This window comes from Pseudophryne corroboree (genome assembly GCF_028390025.1).
Source record: "Pseudophryne corroboree isolate aPseCor3 chromosome 12 unlocalized genomic scaffold, aPseCor3.hap2 SUPER_12_unloc_1, whole genome shotgun sequence".
NCBI lineage: Eukaryota > Metazoa > Chordata > Amphibia > Anura > Myobatrachidae > Pseudophryne > Pseudophryne corroboree.
In genome coordinates this window covers 472643-489125 of record NW_026967485.1, presented here as the reverse complement: position 1 = coordinate 489125, position 16483 = coordinate 472643, and the positions used below count along the sequence as shown (strand labels likewise).

At 49.7% G+C, this 16483-nt stretch overlaps 18 non-coding genes and 2 pseudogenes across 18 annotated transcripts; 19 read left to right on the top strand and 1 right to left on the bottom strand.

The window, feature by feature from the left end:
- The first annotated feature begins 61 nt into the window (after nucleotides 1–61).
- LOC134982999 (U1 spliceosomal RNA) lies at nucleotides 62–197 on the top strand (annotated as a pseudogene).
- A 698-nt stretch (nucleotides 198–895) lies between these two features.
- Nucleotides 896–1059, top strand: LOC134982627 (U1 spliceosomal RNA). Its single transcript, XR_010191305.1, has one exon. It is a non-coding gene; the product is annotated as a U1 spliceosomal RNA (small nuclear RNA).
- Nucleotides 1060–1211: 152 nt separating this feature from the next.
- Nucleotides 1212–1374, top strand: LOC134982764 (U1 spliceosomal RNA). Its single transcript, XR_010191431.1, has one exon. It is a non-coding gene; the product is annotated as a U1 spliceosomal RNA (small nuclear RNA).
- Nucleotides 1375–2048: 674 nt separating this feature from the next.
- On the top strand, nucleotides 2049–2212 carry LOC134982540 (U1 spliceosomal RNA). Its single transcript, XR_010191227.1, has one exon. It is a non-coding gene; the product is annotated as a U1 spliceosomal RNA (small nuclear RNA).
- A 152-nt stretch (nucleotides 2213–2364) lies between these two features.
- Nucleotides 2365–2527, top strand: LOC134982799 (U1 spliceosomal RNA). Its single transcript, XR_010191463.1, has one exon. It is a non-coding gene; the product is annotated as a U1 spliceosomal RNA (small nuclear RNA).
- Nucleotides 2528–3200: 673 nt separating this feature from the next.
- LOC134982822 (U1 spliceosomal RNA) lies at nucleotides 3201–3364 on the top strand. Its single transcript, XR_010191484.1, has one exon. It is a non-coding gene; the product is annotated as a U1 spliceosomal RNA (small nuclear RNA).
- Nucleotides 3365–3516: 152 nt separating this feature from the next.
- LOC134982924 (U1 spliceosomal RNA) lies at nucleotides 3517–3679 on the top strand. Its single transcript, XR_010191551.1, has one exon. It is a non-coding gene; the product is annotated as a U1 spliceosomal RNA (small nuclear RNA).
- Nucleotides 3680–4353: 674 nt separating this feature from the next.
- LOC134982808 (U1 spliceosomal RNA) lies at nucleotides 4354–4517 on the top strand. Its single transcript, XR_010191472.1, has one exon. It is a non-coding gene; the product is annotated as a U1 spliceosomal RNA (small nuclear RNA).
- A 152-nt stretch (nucleotides 4518–4669) lies between these two features.
- On the top strand, nucleotides 4670–4805 carry LOC134982997 (U1 spliceosomal RNA; annotated as a pseudogene).
- Nucleotides 4806–5506: 701 nt separating this feature from the next.
- LOC134982634 (U1 spliceosomal RNA) lies at nucleotides 5507–5670 on the top strand. Its single transcript, XR_010191311.1, has one exon. It is a non-coding gene; the product is annotated as a U1 spliceosomal RNA (small nuclear RNA).
- Nucleotides 5671–5822: 152 nt separating this feature from the next.
- Nucleotides 5823–5985, top strand: LOC134982893 (U1 spliceosomal RNA). The gene has a single exon (XR_010191523.1). It is a non-coding gene; the product is annotated as a U1 spliceosomal RNA (small nuclear RNA).
- Nucleotides 5986–6659: 674 nt separating this feature from the next.
- Nucleotides 6660–6823, top strand: LOC134982653 (U1 spliceosomal RNA). The gene has a single exon (XR_010191329.1). It is a non-coding gene; the product is annotated as a U1 spliceosomal RNA (small nuclear RNA).
- Nucleotides 6824–6975: 152 nt separating this feature from the next.
- LOC134982948 (U1 spliceosomal RNA) lies at nucleotides 6976–7138 on the top strand. The gene has a single exon (XR_010191573.1). It is a non-coding gene; the product is annotated as a U1 spliceosomal RNA (small nuclear RNA).
- A 674-nt stretch (nucleotides 7139–7812) lies between these two features.
- On the top strand, nucleotides 7813–7976 carry LOC134982539 (U1 spliceosomal RNA). The gene has a single exon (XR_010191226.1). It is a non-coding gene; the product is annotated as a U1 spliceosomal RNA (small nuclear RNA).
- A 152-nt stretch (nucleotides 7977–8128) lies between these two features.
- Nucleotides 8129–8292, top strand: LOC134982266 (U1 spliceosomal RNA). Its single transcript, XR_010191001.1, has one exon. It is a non-coding gene; the product is annotated as a U1 spliceosomal RNA (small nuclear RNA).
- A 671-nt stretch (nucleotides 8293–8963) lies between these two features.
- LOC134982610 (U1 spliceosomal RNA) lies at nucleotides 8964–9127 on the top strand. The gene has a single exon (XR_010191290.1). It is a non-coding gene; the product is annotated as a U1 spliceosomal RNA (small nuclear RNA).
- Nucleotides 9128–14418: 5291 nt separating this feature from the next.
- Nucleotides 14419–14531, bottom strand: LOC134982469 (U5 spliceosomal RNA). The gene has a single exon (XR_010191162.1). It is a non-coding gene; the product is annotated as a U5 spliceosomal RNA (small nuclear RNA).
- Nucleotides 14532–15576: 1045 nt separating this feature from the next.
- LOC134982443 (U5 spliceosomal RNA) lies at nucleotides 15577–15693 on the top strand. Its single transcript, XR_010191139.1, has one exon. It is a non-coding gene; the product is annotated as a U5 spliceosomal RNA (small nuclear RNA).
- A 286-nt stretch (nucleotides 15694–15979) lies between these two features.
- LOC134982348 (U5 spliceosomal RNA) lies at nucleotides 15980–16095 on the top strand. Its single transcript, XR_010191052.1, has one exon. It is a non-coding gene; the product is annotated as a U5 spliceosomal RNA (small nuclear RNA).
- Nucleotides 16096–16370: 275 nt separating this feature from the next.
- Nucleotides 16371–16483, top strand: LOC134982468 (U5 spliceosomal RNA). The gene has a single exon (XR_010191161.1). It is a non-coding gene; the product is annotated as a U5 spliceosomal RNA (small nuclear RNA).

Sequence of the window (16483 nt, the reverse complement as noted above, 5' to 3'; positions counted from 1 at the left end):
ATCTCCTTCACTTCACAGGGGGGAACCCGAGCAGCGACCCTCCCCAGCTCTAGCCCAACTCCTACTTACCTGCCAGGTGAGATACTATGATCATGAAGGTGCTTCTCCCAGGGCAAGGCTCAACCATTGCACTCTGGGTGTGCTGCTCCTGCGATTTCCCCAAATGTGGGAAACTTGACTGCATAATTTGTGTTTCCCCTCGTCGGCTCTCGTATAATTCAGATCTCTTTGTCTCAGGTCTCTCTCCAGCCTAGTTTGCTGTCTGTTTCCACTTCTCTTTTCTTGAGCCGCTCCCTTCTATGCCCTTGCGCACTATCCTGACTTCTCCCGTCTGCTTACTTCGTGCCTTCCAACGCACAATTCGAACTACAGGTAGTGCTGCAGGGCCCACACCCTTTTACTTGCCTTACAGAGTAGCTCTGGAGCAGTTACAGTGCCCAGCTGCTGCAAGAAATCAGCTTGAATGCTTCAGGGGCTGGGGCATAGCCAACATGAGCCCCACACCGAAGGAGGGTGGAGGTGTGTAATGCGAACTAGGGGTCATCCAAGCGCTGCAAAAGGCCGCCATGCCCTGCACGCCCCTTTTCTCTTTTCATATGCAGACGAGGGTTGAAGCCAACTTTGACCCACTGCTTGGATGACATCACCATATGCAAATCCATCTGCTGCAGGCCTTCCCCCAGGAATGCTTGCACTAGTTGTTGCATTTGGTTTGTTGTTTGGGGGTGCTTCAGCATTAGGCAGCCTTCTGCCCTCACATGTTCATCTGAAAATATGTGTTCTCCCTGCAGTTGTTGTCCCCAGATGAGAGTTCCCTTGTGCTGCCTCAGTTGAATCTCCTTTACTTGACAGAGATGTGCCTGAGCAGCGGCCCTCCCCAGCCCTATCCCAAATCATACTTATTTTGCATAGGCGATACCATGGTCATGAAGATTTTTCTCCCAGGGTGAGGTTCATTCATTGCATTCTGGGTATGCTGACCCCTGTGATTTCCCCAAATGTGGGAAACTCGACTGCATTATTTGTGGTAGTGGGGGACTGTGTTTGTGCTTTCCTCTGGTCAGCTCTGGAAAAAGTCAGATTTCTTTGTCTCAGATCTTCCTCTAGCCTTGTTCTTCTTTCGAGAGTTCCCTTGTGCTGCCTCAGTTGGATCTCTTTCACTTGACAGGGGGGTGCCCGAACAGCGACCCTCCCCAGCTCTAGCCCAACTCCTACTTACCTGCCAGGTGAGATACTATGATCATGAAGGTGCTTCTCCCAGGGCAAGGCTCACCCATTGCACTCTGGGTGTGCTGCCCCTGCGATTTCCCCAAATGTGGGAAACTTGACTGCATAATTTGTGTTTCCCCTGGTCGGCTCTCGTATAATTCAGATCTCTTTGTCTCAGGTCTCTCTCCAGCCTAGTTTGCTGTCTGTTTCCACTTCTCTTTTCTTCAGCCGCTCCCTTCTATACCCTTGTGCACTATCCTGACTTCTCCTCCCGTCTGCTTACTTTGTGCCTTCCAATGCACAATGCAAACTACAGGTAGTGCTGCAGGGCCCACACCCTTTTACTTGCCTTACAGAGCAGCTCTGGAGCTGTTACAGTGCCCAGCTGCTGCAAGAAATCAGCTTGAATGCTTCAGGGGATGGGGCATGGCCAACATGAGCCCCACACCAAAGGAGGGTGGAGGTGTTTAATGCGAACTAGGGGTCATCCAAGCACCGCAAAAGGCCGCCATGCCCTGCACGCCCCTTTTCTCTTTTCATATGCAGATGAGGGTTGAAGCCAACTTTGACCCACTGCTTGGATGACATCACCGTATGCAAATCCGTCTTCTGCAGAACTTCCCCCAGGAATGCTTGCACTAGTTGTTGCATTTGGTTTGTTGTTTGGGGGTGCTTCAGTATTAGGCAGCCTTCTGCCCTCCCATGTTCATCTGAAAATATGTGTTCTCCCTGCAGTTGTTGTCCCCAGATGAGAGTTCCCTTGTGCTGCCTCAGTTGAATCTCCTTTACTTGACAGAGATGTGCATGAGCAGCGGCCCTCCCCAGCCCTATTCCAAATCATACTTATTTTGCATAGGAGATACCATGGTCATGAAGATTGTTCTCCCAGGGTGAGGTTCATTCATTGCATTTTGGGTATGCTGACCCCTGTGATTTCCCCAAATGTGGGAAACTTGACTGCATTATTTGTGGTAGTGGGGGACTGTGTTTGTGCTTTCCTCTGGTCAGCTCTGGTAAAAGTCAGATTTCTTTGTCTCAGATTTTCCTCTAGCCTTGTTCTTCTTTCGAGAGTTCCATTGTGCTGCCTCAGTTGGATCTCCTTCACTTTACAGGGGGGTACCCGAGCAGCGACCCTCCCCAGCTCTAGCCCAACTCCTACTTACCTGCCAGGTGAGATACTATGATCATGAAGGTGCTTCTCCCAGGGCAAGGCTCACCCATTGCACTCTGGGTGTGCTGCCCCTGCGATTTCCCCAAATGTGGGAAACTTGACTGCATAATTTGTGTTTCCCCTGGTCGGCTCTCGTATAATTCAGATCTATTTGTCTCAGGTCTCTCTCCAGCCTAGTTTGCTGTCTGTTTCCACTTCTCTTTTCTTCAGCCGCTCCCTTCTATACCCTTGTGCACTATCCTGACTTCTCCTCCCGTCTGCTTACTTTGTGCCTTCCAATGCACAATGCAAACTACAGGTAGTGCTGCAGGGCCCACACCCTTTTACTTGCCTTACAGAGCAGCTCTGGAGCTGTTACAGTGCCCAGCTGCTGCAAGAAATCAGCTTTAATGCTTCAGGGGATGGGGCATGGCCAACATGAGCCCCACACCAAAGGAGGGGGGAGGTGTTTAATGCGAACTAGGGGTCATCCAAGCACTGCAAAAGGCCGCCATGCCCTGCATGCCCCTTTTCTCTTTTCATATGCAGATGAGGGTTCCTGTCAACTTTGGCCCACTGCTTGGATAACATCACCGTATGCAAATCCGTCTGCTGCAGACTTCCCCCAGGAGTGCTTGTACTAGTTGTTGCATATGGTTTGATATTTGATGGTGCTTCAGTATTAGGCAGCCTTCCGCCCTCCCATGTTCATCTGAAAAGATGTGGTCTCCCTGCAGTTGTTGTCCCCAGATGAGAGTTCACTTGTGCTGCCTCAGTTGAATCTCCTTTACTTGACAGAGATGTGCCTGAGCAGCGGCCCTCACCAGCCCTATCCCAAATCATACTTATTTTGCATAGGAGATACCATGGTCATGAAGATTGTTCTCCCAGGGTGAGGTTCATTCATTGCATTCTGGGTATGCTGACCCCTGTGATTTTCCCAAATGTGGGAAACTCGACTGCATTATTTGTGGTAGTGGGGGACTGTGTTTGTGCTTTCCTCTGGTCAGCTCTGGTTAAAGTCAGATTTCTTTGTCTCAGATCTTCCTCTAGCCTTGTTCTTCTTTCGAGAGTTCCCTGGTGCTGCCTCAGTTGGATCTCCTTCACTTCACAGGGGGAAACCCGAGCAGCGACCCTCCCCAGCTCTAGCCCAACTCCTACTTACCTGCCAGGTGAGATACTATGATCATGAAGGTGCTTCTCCCAGGGCAAGGCTCAACCATTGCACTCTGGGTGTGCTGCTCCTGCGATTTCCCCAAATGTGGGAAACTTGACTGCATAATTTGTGTTTCCCCTGGTCGGCTCTCGTATAATTCAGATCTCTTTGTCTCAGGTCTCTCTCCAGCCTAGTTTGCTGTCTGTTTCCACTTCTCTTTTCTTCAGCCGCTCCCTTCTATACCCTTGTGCACTATCCTGACTTCTCCTCCCGTCTGCTTACTTTGTGCCTTTCAATGCACAATGCAAACTACAGGTAGTGCTGCAGGGCCCACACCCTTTTACTTGCCTTACAGAGCAGCTCTGGAGCTGTTACAGTGCCCAGCTGCTGCAAGAAATCAGCTTGAATGCTTCAGGGGATGGGGCATGGCCAACATGAGCCCCACACCAAAGGAGGGTGGAGGTGTTTAATGCGAACTAGGGGTCATCCAAGCACCGCAAAAGGCCGCCATGCCCTGCACGCCCCTTTTCTCTTTTCATATGCAGATGAGGGTTGAAGCCAACTTTGACCCACTGCTTGGATGACATCACCGTATGCAAATCCGTCTTCTGCAGAACTTCCCCCAGGAATGCTTGCACTAGTTGTTGCATTTGGTTTGTTGTTTGGGGGTGCTTCAGTATTAGGCAGCCTTCTGCCCTCCCATGTTCATCTGAAAATATGTGTTCTCCCTGCAGTTGTTGTCCCCAGATGAGAGTTCCCTTGTGCTGCCTCAGTTGAATCTCCTTTACTTGACAGAGATGTGCATGAGCAGCGGCCCTCCCCAGCCCTATTCCAAATCATACTTATTTTGCATAGGAGATACCATGGTCATGAAGATTGTTCTCCCAGGGTGAGGTTCATTCATTGCATTCTGGGTATGCTGACCCCTGTGATTTTCCCAAATGTGGGAAACTCGACTGCATTATTTGTGGTAGTGGGGGACTGTGTTTGTGCTTTCCTCTGGTCAGCTCTGGTTAAAGTCAGATTTCTTTGTCTCAGATCTTCCTCTAGCCTTGTTCTTCTTTCGAGAGTTCCCTGGTGCTGCCTCAGTTGGATCTCCTTCACTTCACAGGGGGGAACCCGAGCAGCGACCCTCCCCAGCTCTAGCCCAACTCCTACTTACCTGCCAGGTGAGATACTATGATCATGAAGGTGCTTCTCCCAGGGCAAGGCTCAACCATTGCACTCTGGGTGTGCTGCTCCTGCGATTTCCCCAAATGTGGGAAACTTGACTGCATAATTTGTGTTTCCCCTCGTCGGCTCTCGTATAATTCAGATCTCTTTGTCTCAGGTCTCTCTCCAGCCTAGTTTGCTGTCTGTTTCCACTTCTCTTTTCTTCAGCCGCTCCCTTCTATACCCTTGTGCACTATCCTGACTTCTCCTCCCGTCTGCTTACTTTGTGCCTTCCAATGCACAATGCAAACTACAGGTAGTGCTGCAGGGCCCACACCCTTTTACTTGCCTTACAGAGCAGCTCTGGAGCTGTTACAGTGCCCAGCTGCTGCAAGAAATCAGCTTGAATGCTTCAGGGGCTGGGGCATAGCCAACATGAGCCCCACACCAAAGGAGGGTGGAGGTGTTTAATGCAAACTAGGGGTCAGCCAAGCGCCGCAAAAGGCCACCATGCCCTGCATGCCCCTTTTCTCTTTTCATATGCAGACGAGGGTTGAAGCCAACTTTGACCCACTGCTTGGATGACATCACCATATGCAAATCCATCTGCGGCAGGCCATCCCCCAGGAATGCTTGCACTAGTTGTTGCATTTGGTTTGTTGTTTGGGGGTGCTTCAGTATTAGGCAGCCTTCTGCCCTCCCATGTTCATCTGAAAATATATGTTCTCCCTGCAGTTGTTGTCCCAAGATGAGAGTTCCCTTGTGCTGCCTCAGTTGAATCTCCTTTACTTGACAGAGATGTGCATGAGCAGCGGCCCTCCCCAGCCCTATTCCAAATCATACTTATTTTGCATAGGAGATACCATGGTCATGAAGATTTTTCTCCCAGGGTGAGGTTCATTCATTGCATTTTGGGTATGCTGACCCCTGTGATTTCCCCAAATGTGGGAAACTCGACTGCATTATTTGTGGTAGTGGGAGACTGTGTTTGTGCTTTCCTCTGGTCAGCTCTGGTAAAAGTCAGATTTCTTTGTCTCAGATTTTCCTTTAGCCTTGTTCTTCTTTCGAGAGTTCCCTTGTGCTGCCTCAGTTGGATCTCCTTCACTTTACAGGGGGGTACCCGAGCAGCGACCCTCCCCAGCTCTAGCCCAACTCCTACTTACCTGCCAGGTGAGATACTATGATCATGAAGGTGCTTCTCCCAGGGCAAGGCTCACCCATTGTACTCTGGGTGTGCTGCTCCTGCGATTTCCCCAAATGTGGGAAACTTGACTGCATAATTTGTGTTTCCCCTGGTCGGCTCTCGTATAATTCAGATCTCTTTGTCTCAGGTCTCTCTCCAGCCTAGTTTGCTGTCTGTTTCCACTTCTCTTTTCTTCAGCCGCTCCCTTCTATACCCTTGTGCACTATCCTGACTTCTCCTCCCGTCTGCTTACTTTGTGCCTTCCAATGCACAATGCAAACTACAGGTAGTGCTGCAGGGCCCACACCCTTTTACTTGCCTTACAGAGCAGCTCTGGAGCTGTTACAGTGCCCAGCTGCTGCAAGAAATCAGCTTGAATGCTTCAGGGGCTGGGGCATAGCCAACATGAGCCCCACACCGAAGGAGGGTGGAGGTGTTTAATGCAAACTAGGGGTCAGACAAGCGCCGCAAAAGGCCACCATGCCCTGCACGCCCCTTTTCTGTTTTCATATGCAGACGAGGGTTGAAGCCAACTTTGACCCACTGCTTGGATGACATTACCATATGCAAATCCGTCTTCTGCAGAACTTCCCCCAGGAATGCTTGCACTAGTTGTTGCATTTGGTTTGTTGTTTGGGGGTGCTTCAGTATTAGGCAGCCTTCTGCCCTCCCATGTTCATCTGAAAATATGTGTTCTCCCTGCAGTTGTTGTCCCCAGATGAGAGTTACCTTGTGCTGCCTCAGTTGAATCTCCTTAACTTGACAGAGATGTGCCTGAGCAGCGGCCCTCCCCAGCTCTATCCCAAATCATACTTATTTTGCATAGGAGATACCATGGTCATGAAGATTATTCTCCCAGGGTGAGGTTCATTCATTGCATTCTGGGTATGCTGACCCCTGTGATTTCCCCAAATGTGGGAAACTCGACTGCTTTATTTGTGGTAGTGGGGGACTGTGTTTGTGTTTTCCTCTGGTCAGCTCTGGTAAAAGTCAGATTTCTTTGTTTCAGATCTTCCTCTAGCCTTGTTCTTCTTTCGAGAGTTCCCTTGTGCTGCCTCAGTTGGATCTCCTTCACTTGACAGGGGGGTGCCCAAGCAGAGACCCTCCCCAGCTCTAGCCCAACTCCTACTTACCTGCCAGGTGAGATACTATGATCATGAAGGTGTTTCTCCCAGGGCAAGGCTCACCCATTGCACTCTGGGTGTGCTGCCCCTGCGATTTCCCCAAATGTGGGAAACTTAACTGCATAATTTGTGTTTCCCCTGGTCGGCTCTCGTATAATTCAGATCTCTTTGTCTCAGGTCTCTCTCCAACCTAGTTTGCTGTCTGTTTCCACTTCTCTTTTCTTCAGCCGCTCCCTTCTATACCCTTGTGCACTATCCTGACTTCTCCTCCCGTCTGCTTACTTTGTGCCTTCCAATGCACAATGCAAACTACAGGTAGTGCTGCAGGGCCCACACCCTTTTACTTGCCTTACAGAGCAGCTCTGGAGATGTTACAGTGCCCAGCTGCTGCAAGAAATCTGCTTGAATGCTTCAGGGGATGGGGCTTGGCCAACATGAGCCCCACACCAAAGGAGGGTGGAGGTGTTTAATGCGAACTAGGGGTCATCCAAGCACCGCAAAAGGCCGCCATGCCCTGCACGCTCCTTTTCTCTTTTCATATGCAGATGAGGGTTGAAGCCAACTTTGACCCACTGCTTGGATGACATCACTGTATGCAAATCCGTCTTCTGCAGAACTTCCCCCAGGAATGCTTGCACTAGTTGTTGCATTTGGTTTGTTGTTTGGGGGTGCTTCAGTTTTAGGCAGCCTTCTGCCCTCCCATGTTCATCTGAAAATATGTGTTCTCCCTGCAGTTGTTGTCCCCAGATGAGAGTTCCCTTGTGCTGCCTCAGTTGAATCTCCTTTACTTGACAGAGATGTGCATGAGCAGCGGCCCTCCCCAGCCCTATTCCAAATCATACTTATTTTGCATAGGAGATACCATGGTCATGAAGATTGTTCTCCCAGGGTGAGGTTCATTCATTGCATTTTGGGTATGCTGACCCCTGTGATTTCCCCAAATGTGGGAAACTTGACTGCATTATTTGTGGTAGTGGGGGACTGTGTTTGTGCTTTCCTCTGGTCAGCTCTGGTAAAAGTCAGATTTCTTTGTCTCAGATTTTCCTCTAGCCTTGTTCTTCTTTCGAGAATTCCCTTGTGCTGCCTCAGTTGGATCTCCTTCACTTGACAGGGGGGTGCCCGAGCAGCGACCCTCCCCAGCTCAAGCCCAACTCCTACTTACCTGCCAAGTGAGATACTATGATCAGGAAGGTGCTTCTACCAGGGCAAGGCTCACCCATTGCACTCTGGGTGTGCTGCTCCTACGATTTCCCCAAATGTGGGAAACTTGACTGCATAATTTGTGTTTCCTCTGGTCGGCTACTCGTATAATTCAGATCTCTTTGTCTCAGGTCTCTCTCCAGCCTAGTTTGCTGTCTGTTTCCACTTCTCTTTTCTTGAGCCCCTGCCTTCTATGCCCTTGTGCACTCTCCTGACTTCTCCTGTCTGCTTACTTTGTGCCTTCCAACGCACAATGCAAACTACAGGTAGTGCTGCAGGGCCAACACCCTTTTACTTGCTTTACAGAGCAGCTCTGGAGCTGTTACAGTGCCCAGCTGCTGCAAGAAATCAGCTTGAATGCTTCAGGGGCTGGGGCATAGCCAACATGAGCTCCACACCGAAGGAGGGTGGAGGTGTTTAATGCGAACTAGGGGTCATCCAAGCGCCGCAAAAGACCGCCATGCCCTGCACACCCCTTTTTTCTTTTCATATGCAGACGAGGGTTGAAGCCAACTTTGACCCACTGCTTGGATGACATCACCATATGCAAATCCATCTGCTGCAGGCCTTCCCCCAGGAATGCTTGCACTAGTAGTTGCATTTGGTTTGTTGTTTGGGGGTGCTTCAGTTTTAGGCAGCCTTCTGCCCTCCCATGTTCATCTGAAAATATGTGTTCTCCCTGCAGTTGTTGTCCCCAGATGAGAGTTCCCTTGTGCTGCCTCAGTTGAATCTCCTTTACTTGACAGAGATGTGCCTGAGCAGCGGCCCTCCCCAGCCCTATCCCAAATCATACTTATTTTGCATAGGAGATACCATGGTCATGAAGATTGTTCTCCCATGGTGAGGTTCATTCATTGCATTCTGGGTATGCTGACCCCTGTGATTTCCCCAAATGTGGGAAACTCGACTGCATTATTTGTGGTAGTGGGGGACTGTGTTTGTGCTTTCCTCTGGTCAGCTCTGGTAAAAGTCAGATTTCTTTGTCTCAGATCTTCCTCTAGCCTTGTTCTTCTTTCGAGAGTTCCCTTGTGCTGCCTCAGTTGGATCTCCTTCACTTGACAGGGGGTGCCCAAGCAGCAATCCTCCACAGCTCTAGCCCAACTCCTACTTACCTGCCAGGTGAGATACTATGATCTTCACTGTTAGGGCAATCAGGATGTGGAATTCCCTGCCAGGGAAGGTGGTAATGGTGGACTCTGTAATTGGATTTAAAAAAGGAATGGATACATTTCTGAATGAAAAAGCTATCCAAGGTTATAATACTTAAAATATCAACATGGTTAATCCGGGGGTAACATGAGTTGTAGTAGTTAACTAGTCATAAAACATTATTCAGCAAGTATGTAGAATCATCACAACTTAAAACAGGTTGAACACGATGGGCAATTTGCCTCTTTTCAACCTCAAAAACTATATTACTATATGTTACTATATTACTATGTTACTGTAGTATACAGAACACCACAATGTAATGAGCAGTGATAGTGAGCACTGATGAGGATACTAGAACTGACACTGAGCAGCAAGATGCAGCACTGGACTATTAGTAATGTACTGTAGTATGCTGAGCACCACAATGCAGCACAAGACAATGAGCAGTGATACTGAGCACTGATGAGGATACTACTGAGAACTGACACTGAGCAGGAGAGACACACTACTAGTATTACTGAGCAGCAATAAGTAACCACTGATACTGAGCACTGATATTGAGATTTCCACTGAGAGAACATAGCCACGTCCTCTCCACTCTCTCTTCAATGCACGAGTAAAAATGGCGGCAACACGCAGCTCTTTATATGAAATCCGAATCTCGCGAGAATCCGACAGCGGGATGATGACATTTTCCCTTGTTCAGGTTTTCCGAGTCAGGCGGGAACAACCGAGCCTGCCTCGGACCAGTGTAAACCACGTGGAGTTCGTGGGGAATTCGGTTCTCGGAGAACCGAACCCGCTCCTCTCTACCTTATACCCATCAATTTTTTTATTTTCAATCTAAGCCCCTGCAGTTTTCTGTAAGCATCTGCTTCGCTATGATGATCAACAAGTCACAAGGGCAAACACTCAGGGCTTGAGGCGTAGATCTTAGGACCAGCTGCTACAAGCATGGCAGAGGTGTCACTATCACTGGTGACACCCAGAGAGGTGGCGAAGGAGATTGTAATGCAGTGCACGCAGATAAGCAGCGCAATGGTAAAAAGGAGGCATGGTTTCATAGGTAGGGGCGTGGCCTGGTGGCCTGAATCTACATTTTGTTGCTCCGGGTGTCCCGGGGGTTGGGGGCTGCACCCGGGGACTAGTGTGTGAGCGGTGCTGGCTCCTGCACAGTGACAGGACATGGCCACCCAGCATGACGCCTCCCTTCTTGACCATGCTGTAATTGCAGTCACACTGCAGTTCAGCGTGATCATAAAAAATGGTGTAGCCTTCTGCTGGTGCAGACTGTATGTGCGCGCAGGAAGCCGCCACCATTTTTGTGATCACAGCGGCTGAATGTGATGTCATACAGCCGCTGTGACCACGCCCCCTGTGTCTCCTCCGTTGCAGACCCCATTTTGAAGCCTTGCCCCCGCACCGCTCCATCCCTGACTTGGAAATGGAGTGTTGCTGACCCCCCTCTCCCCCCCTGCCCCGATTGACAGGCAGAGGCGATCGCATTCTCTGCGGGGTGCCGCAGAAAATGCAGGCACATGCGTATGCTCTTAGCAATTTTTGCAGTTGGATCGCTTATTGTGATTGCAACCCAACCTGAATCAGGCCCTATTACCTATCACAATGCGCTGCGGGCAGTACAAAATTGGTTTAATATGGGAGAAAAACCCCCAGACCTGTGCTCCTTAACTGTACCTGATGGCTTGTGGAGAGGCTGCCCAGTAATCAGTGTCCACGCCAGTGCGCACACGGTCCACCCCCTACGGCCACGCTCCCCCTCATCAGCGGCCTCGTGATCCGGAAGGGCGGTGTGTGTGTGACTGACCTTAGGAAGAAACCGGAGCTTCCGCTGCAGTGATCCAGCAACCAGGGCACGGGAGTATACAGCGCCGCTGGGAGTGATGAAGCTGCAGTAAAGATGTCTATTAGACCTAGCCTGCTGCAGCCCTTGTAGATTCTCATAAAAAAAGTTCTTATTTTCTTGTCAAAATTAATAGCTAAGAATAGGCTGCCTGAGGCAGGCCCCTGTTAAGTGGCCTGCTACTGAAGGCACCAACTACAAACTGAGCTCCCTGTTCATGGAAGCGGGGTTATAGAGGAGAATGCGCTGAGCATCTTGGGAACAGTCAAAAGCTTTGAGCCGGTTGGTGCCTCAGATCAAGATCCTACTCTACACCCCAATGTGAATCCTTGTGGAGTCCAGTGTACCCCACAGAAGAAATTAATGTGTCACACCCATTGGCAGCAACCTTAGAATAGCTGCTGACGGGCACAATTGAGAAAGGAAGGGGGGGGGGGACATTTGAATCCAGCACATAGATGCAATTCAAATATGTAATTTGAACCTTCCTATTTTAAAATATAATGGATGAACCTCACCCTGTGAGAACAATCTTCATGATATAGAGATCTCATATGCAAAATAAGTATGAGTTGGGATAGGGCTGGGGAGGGTGGCTGCTCGGGCAAGCCCCTCCCCCGTCAAGTTAAGGAGATTCAACTGAGGAGGCACAAGGGAACTCTCGTCTGGGGACAACAACTGCAGGGAGACCACATCTTTTCAGATGAACATGGGAGGGCGGAAGGCTGCCTAATACTGAAGCACCATCAAATATCAAACCATATGCAATAACTAGTACAAGCATTCCTGGGGGAAGGTCTGCAGGAGACGAATTTGCATACGGTGATGTCATCCAAGCAGTGGGCCAAACTTGGCTGGAACCCTCATCTGCATATGAAAAGAGAAAAGGGTTATGCAGGGCATGGCGGCCTTTTGCGGCGCTTGGATGACCCCTAGTTCGCATTAAACACCTCCACCCTCCTTCGGTGTGGGGCTCATGTTGGCTATGCCCCAGCCCCTGAAGCATTCAAGCTGATTTCTTGCAGCAGCTGGGCACTGTAACAGCTCCAGAGCTGCTCTGTAAGGCAAATAAAAGGGTGTGGGCCCTGCAGCACTACCTGTAGTTCGCATTGTGCGTTGGAAGGCACAAAGTAAGCAGACGGGAGAAGTCAGGATAGTGCGCAAGGGCATAGAAGGGAGCGGCTCAAGAAAAGAGAAGTGGAAACAGACAGCAAACTAGGCTGGAGAGAGACCTGAGACAAAGAGATCTGAATTATACGAGAGTCGACCAGAAGACGGATTTGCATACGGTGATGTCATCCAAGCAGTGGGCCAAAGTTGGCTGGAACCCTCATCTGCATATGAAAAGAGAAAAGGGGCATGCAGGGCATGGCGGCCTTTTGCGGTGCTTGGATGACCCCTAGTTCGCATTAAACACCCCCACCCTCCTTTGGTGTGGGGCTCATGTTGGCCATGCCCCATCCCCTGAAGCATTCAAGCTGATTTCTTGCAGCAGCTGGGCACTGTAACAGCTCCAGAGCTGTTCTGTAAGGCAAGTAAAAGGGTGTGGGCCCTGCAGCACCACCTGTAGTTCGCATTGTGCGTTGGAAGGCACAAAGTAAGCAGACGGGAGGAGAAGTCAGGACAGGATAGTGCGCAAGGGCATCCTTTTCTCTTAGTCCGTAGAGGATGCTGGGGTCACATTAAGAACCATGGGGTATAGACGGGATCCGCAAGAGACATGGGCACTTTAATACTTTCAAAGGGTGTGAACTGGCTCCTCCCTCTATGCCCCTCCTCCAGACTCCAGTTATAGGAACTGTGCCCAGGGAGACGGACATTTCGAGGAAAGGATTTATTGTTAAACTAAGGTGAGCATCTTACCAGCTCACACCTTAAGCATGCCGCAGAACGTGGCATTCAACAGAACACAAGCCAACGGCATGAACAATTGCAGCAAAAAGCTGACCAGAACCATAACACAACATGTGTATAACCACAAGTAATAACTGCAGACACAGTATGGACTGGGACGGGTGCCCAGCATCCTCTACGGACTAAGAGAAAAGGATTTACCGGTAGGTATTAAAATCCTATTTTCTCATACGACCTAGAGGATGCTGGGGTCACATTAAGAACCATGGGGTTATACCAAAGCTCTTGAACGGGTGGGAGAGTGCGTACGACTCTGCAGCACCGAATGACCCAACTTGAGGTTATCATCAGCCAAGGTATCAAACTTGTAAAACTTAGCAAAAGTGTTTACTAAATAGCTGCTCGGCAAAGTTGCAATGCCGAGACTCCCCGACCAGCTGCCCAGGATGAACCCACCTTTCTAGTAGAATGGGTCTTCACCTAATTCAGTAACGGCAATCCTGCCGTGGATTGAGCATGCTGAATCTTACCACAGATCCAGCGCATAATGGTCTACATGGAAGCAGGACACCCAATCCTGTTGGGAGCATACAGGACAAACAGAGCCTCTGTTTTCCTAATCTGAACCGTTCTGGTGACATAAATTTTCAAAGTTCTGACCACAGCCAGAGACTTTGACTTAACGAAGGTGTCAGTGGCCAAAGGCACCATGTGGAAAGATGAACCACCTTCGGCAGAAATTGTTGACGTGTCCTTAATTCTGCTCTATCTTCATGAAAGATCAAATAAAGGCTCTTGTGATACTGCATGGTTTGTACTGTTTTCCATGTGCTCCCAGATCTTTCAAGCAAGTAGCATGGTCAAGAAAGTTCTGTTTGAAAAGAAACAAACATTTACTGTCATTGTTATGCAAATAAACTTACATTAAAGCTAACAAGAAAGCACACTCGTTCTGTCTTTAAACTGATAAAAGAAACCCCAATAATATGGGCATACCTCCCAACTTTGTCGGCTCGCATAGAGGGACACACGCGCGGCGAAGTCGCGCGCGCTCCCAAAAAGGGCGTGGCCTAAGTAAAAGGGGGTGTGGCTTCGCGGGAGGACCCGCGATCGCGAGTCACGCCCCCGTTTTCGGCACTGAGGGGGCATGCCCAGCGCTCTGTGAGCCGCTGGCATGCCACCTCTCCCTCTGACTTCAGTGAATAGACGCTGTGCGCATGCGCACAGCGTCTATTCACCGCTGCTCTGCTAAGCAGGGCAGCGACAGACAGAGCCTCCCAATTGTCCTCCCCACCGCGGGACACTGCGGCCCGCAGGTGGGACAGCGGGACAGTCCCCAAAAAACGGGACTGTCCCGCGAAAATCGGGACAGTTGGGAGGTATGATATGGGGCATGCAAAAATTGAGATAAAACTCAGTTTTGCTCCTCTCCACGGAAATCTTTAATAAAAGGCGAAATATTTGTTAGTTCTGAAGAGAAACCAGAGCATGACCAAGATTCCACCTGTCGCCTGAGTGCCATGCCAGCAGTTCTCATTCAGCCAGGGCCGGCGCTACCACTAGGCAGCTTTAGGCAGCTGCCTATGGGCGGCGACCACTGGAGGGCGGCACTGCTTAGTGAACGAAAGTGAAAGAGAACACTTTTTTATCATGTGCCTCAGCAGAAACAGAGGAGCTGCTCGTGTGCGCCCAACACGTCTGTCTGACTCTGCCTTCAAAAGTGAGTTGACTGACTGTGTGCCTACTTCTGCAACCCTGCCGTGCCGCCGCCCCCCCACCTCTGCGATCATAACACATTCCACTATGTTATGTGGGCTATGTGCAGCCTGCTGCCGCCTGTGCTCCTGAGTCCGGGGTCCCGGGTCCCACAGTATCAGCCTATCACTGACTACCCGCCGCTCCCCCACGCGATGGTCTCCCGCGTCCCCCCCCATCACCCCTGCATTTGGGCACAGGGCACATGAAGGAGAGTCACCCGCTGGCCTGGTCCGCTCCGCATCACTGACTACCCGCCGCTCCCCCACGCGATGGTCTCCCGCGCCGCGTCCCCCCCCCCATCACCCCTGCATTTGGGCACAGGGCACATGAAGGAGAGTCACCCGCTGGCCTGGTCCGCACTGCTGCCGCATCGGGCGCCGCCTCTCCCTACAATCCAGTGCAAATTGTTATCCGCGCTACCCCCCCAATCCCGCGACCGGCTCCCGCATCAGTACCTGCTGCTGCCTCTTTTTGTGACAAGCGCCCCCACAGCTATTAGGCTCCCGCTGCACACCCCCCCCCCCCTCCCCTCCTGTTAGCTTTAATGTAAGTTTATTTGCATAACAATGACAGTAAATGTTTGTTTCTTTTCAAACAGAACTTTCTTGACCATGCTACTTGCTTGAAAGATCTGGGAGCACATGGAATACAGTACAAACCATGCTTATAGCAAGGAGAAGCCAGGTGAGAAATCTGCTTTCATTCAAATTGGGCGCTCACTTTGATCTGAATGAGGACTGCTGGCACAGCACTCAGGCGACAGGTGGAATCTTGGTCATGCTCTGGTTTCTCTTCAGAACGAACAAATCTTTCGCCTTTTATTAAAGATTATCCGTGGAGAGGAGCAAAACTGAGTTTTATCTCAATTTTTGCATGCCCCATATTATTGGGGTTTCTTTTATCAGTTTAAAGACAGAACGAGTGTGCTTTCTTGTTAGCTTTAATGTAAGTTTATTTGCATAACAATGACAATAAATGTCTGTTTCTTTTCAAGCAGAACTTTCTTGACCATACTAATTGCTTGAAAGATCTGGGAGCACATGGAAAAGAGTACAAACCATGTTTATAGCAAGGGGAAGCCTGGTGACAAATCTGCTTTCTTTCTTTCAAATTGGGTGCTCACTTTGAGCTGAATGAGGACTGCTGGCATGGCACTCAGGCGACAGGTGGAATCTTGGTCATGCTCTGGTTTCTCTTCAGAACGAACAAATCTTTCGCCTTTTACTAAAGATTTCCGTGGAGAGGAGCAAAACTGAGTTTTATCTCAATTTTTGCATGCCCCATCTTATTGGGGTTTTATTTTATCTGTTTAAAGATAGAACGAGTGTGCTTTAATGTAAGCTCATTTGCATAGAAATTACAGTAAATGTTTGTTTCTTTTCAAACAGAACTTTCTTGACCACACTAATTGCTTGAAAGATCTGGGAGCACATGGAAAAGAGTACAAACCATGTTTATAGCAAGGGGAAGCCTGGTGAGAAATCTGCTTTCTTTCATTCAAATTGGGTGCTCACTTTCAGCTGAATGAGAACTGCTGGCATGGCACTCAGGCGACAGGTGGAATCTTGGTCATGCTCTGGTTTCTCTTCAGAACTAACAAATATTTCGCCTTTTATTAAAGATTTCCGTGGAGAGGAGCAAAACTGAGTTTTATCTCAATTTTTGCATGCCCCATATCATACCT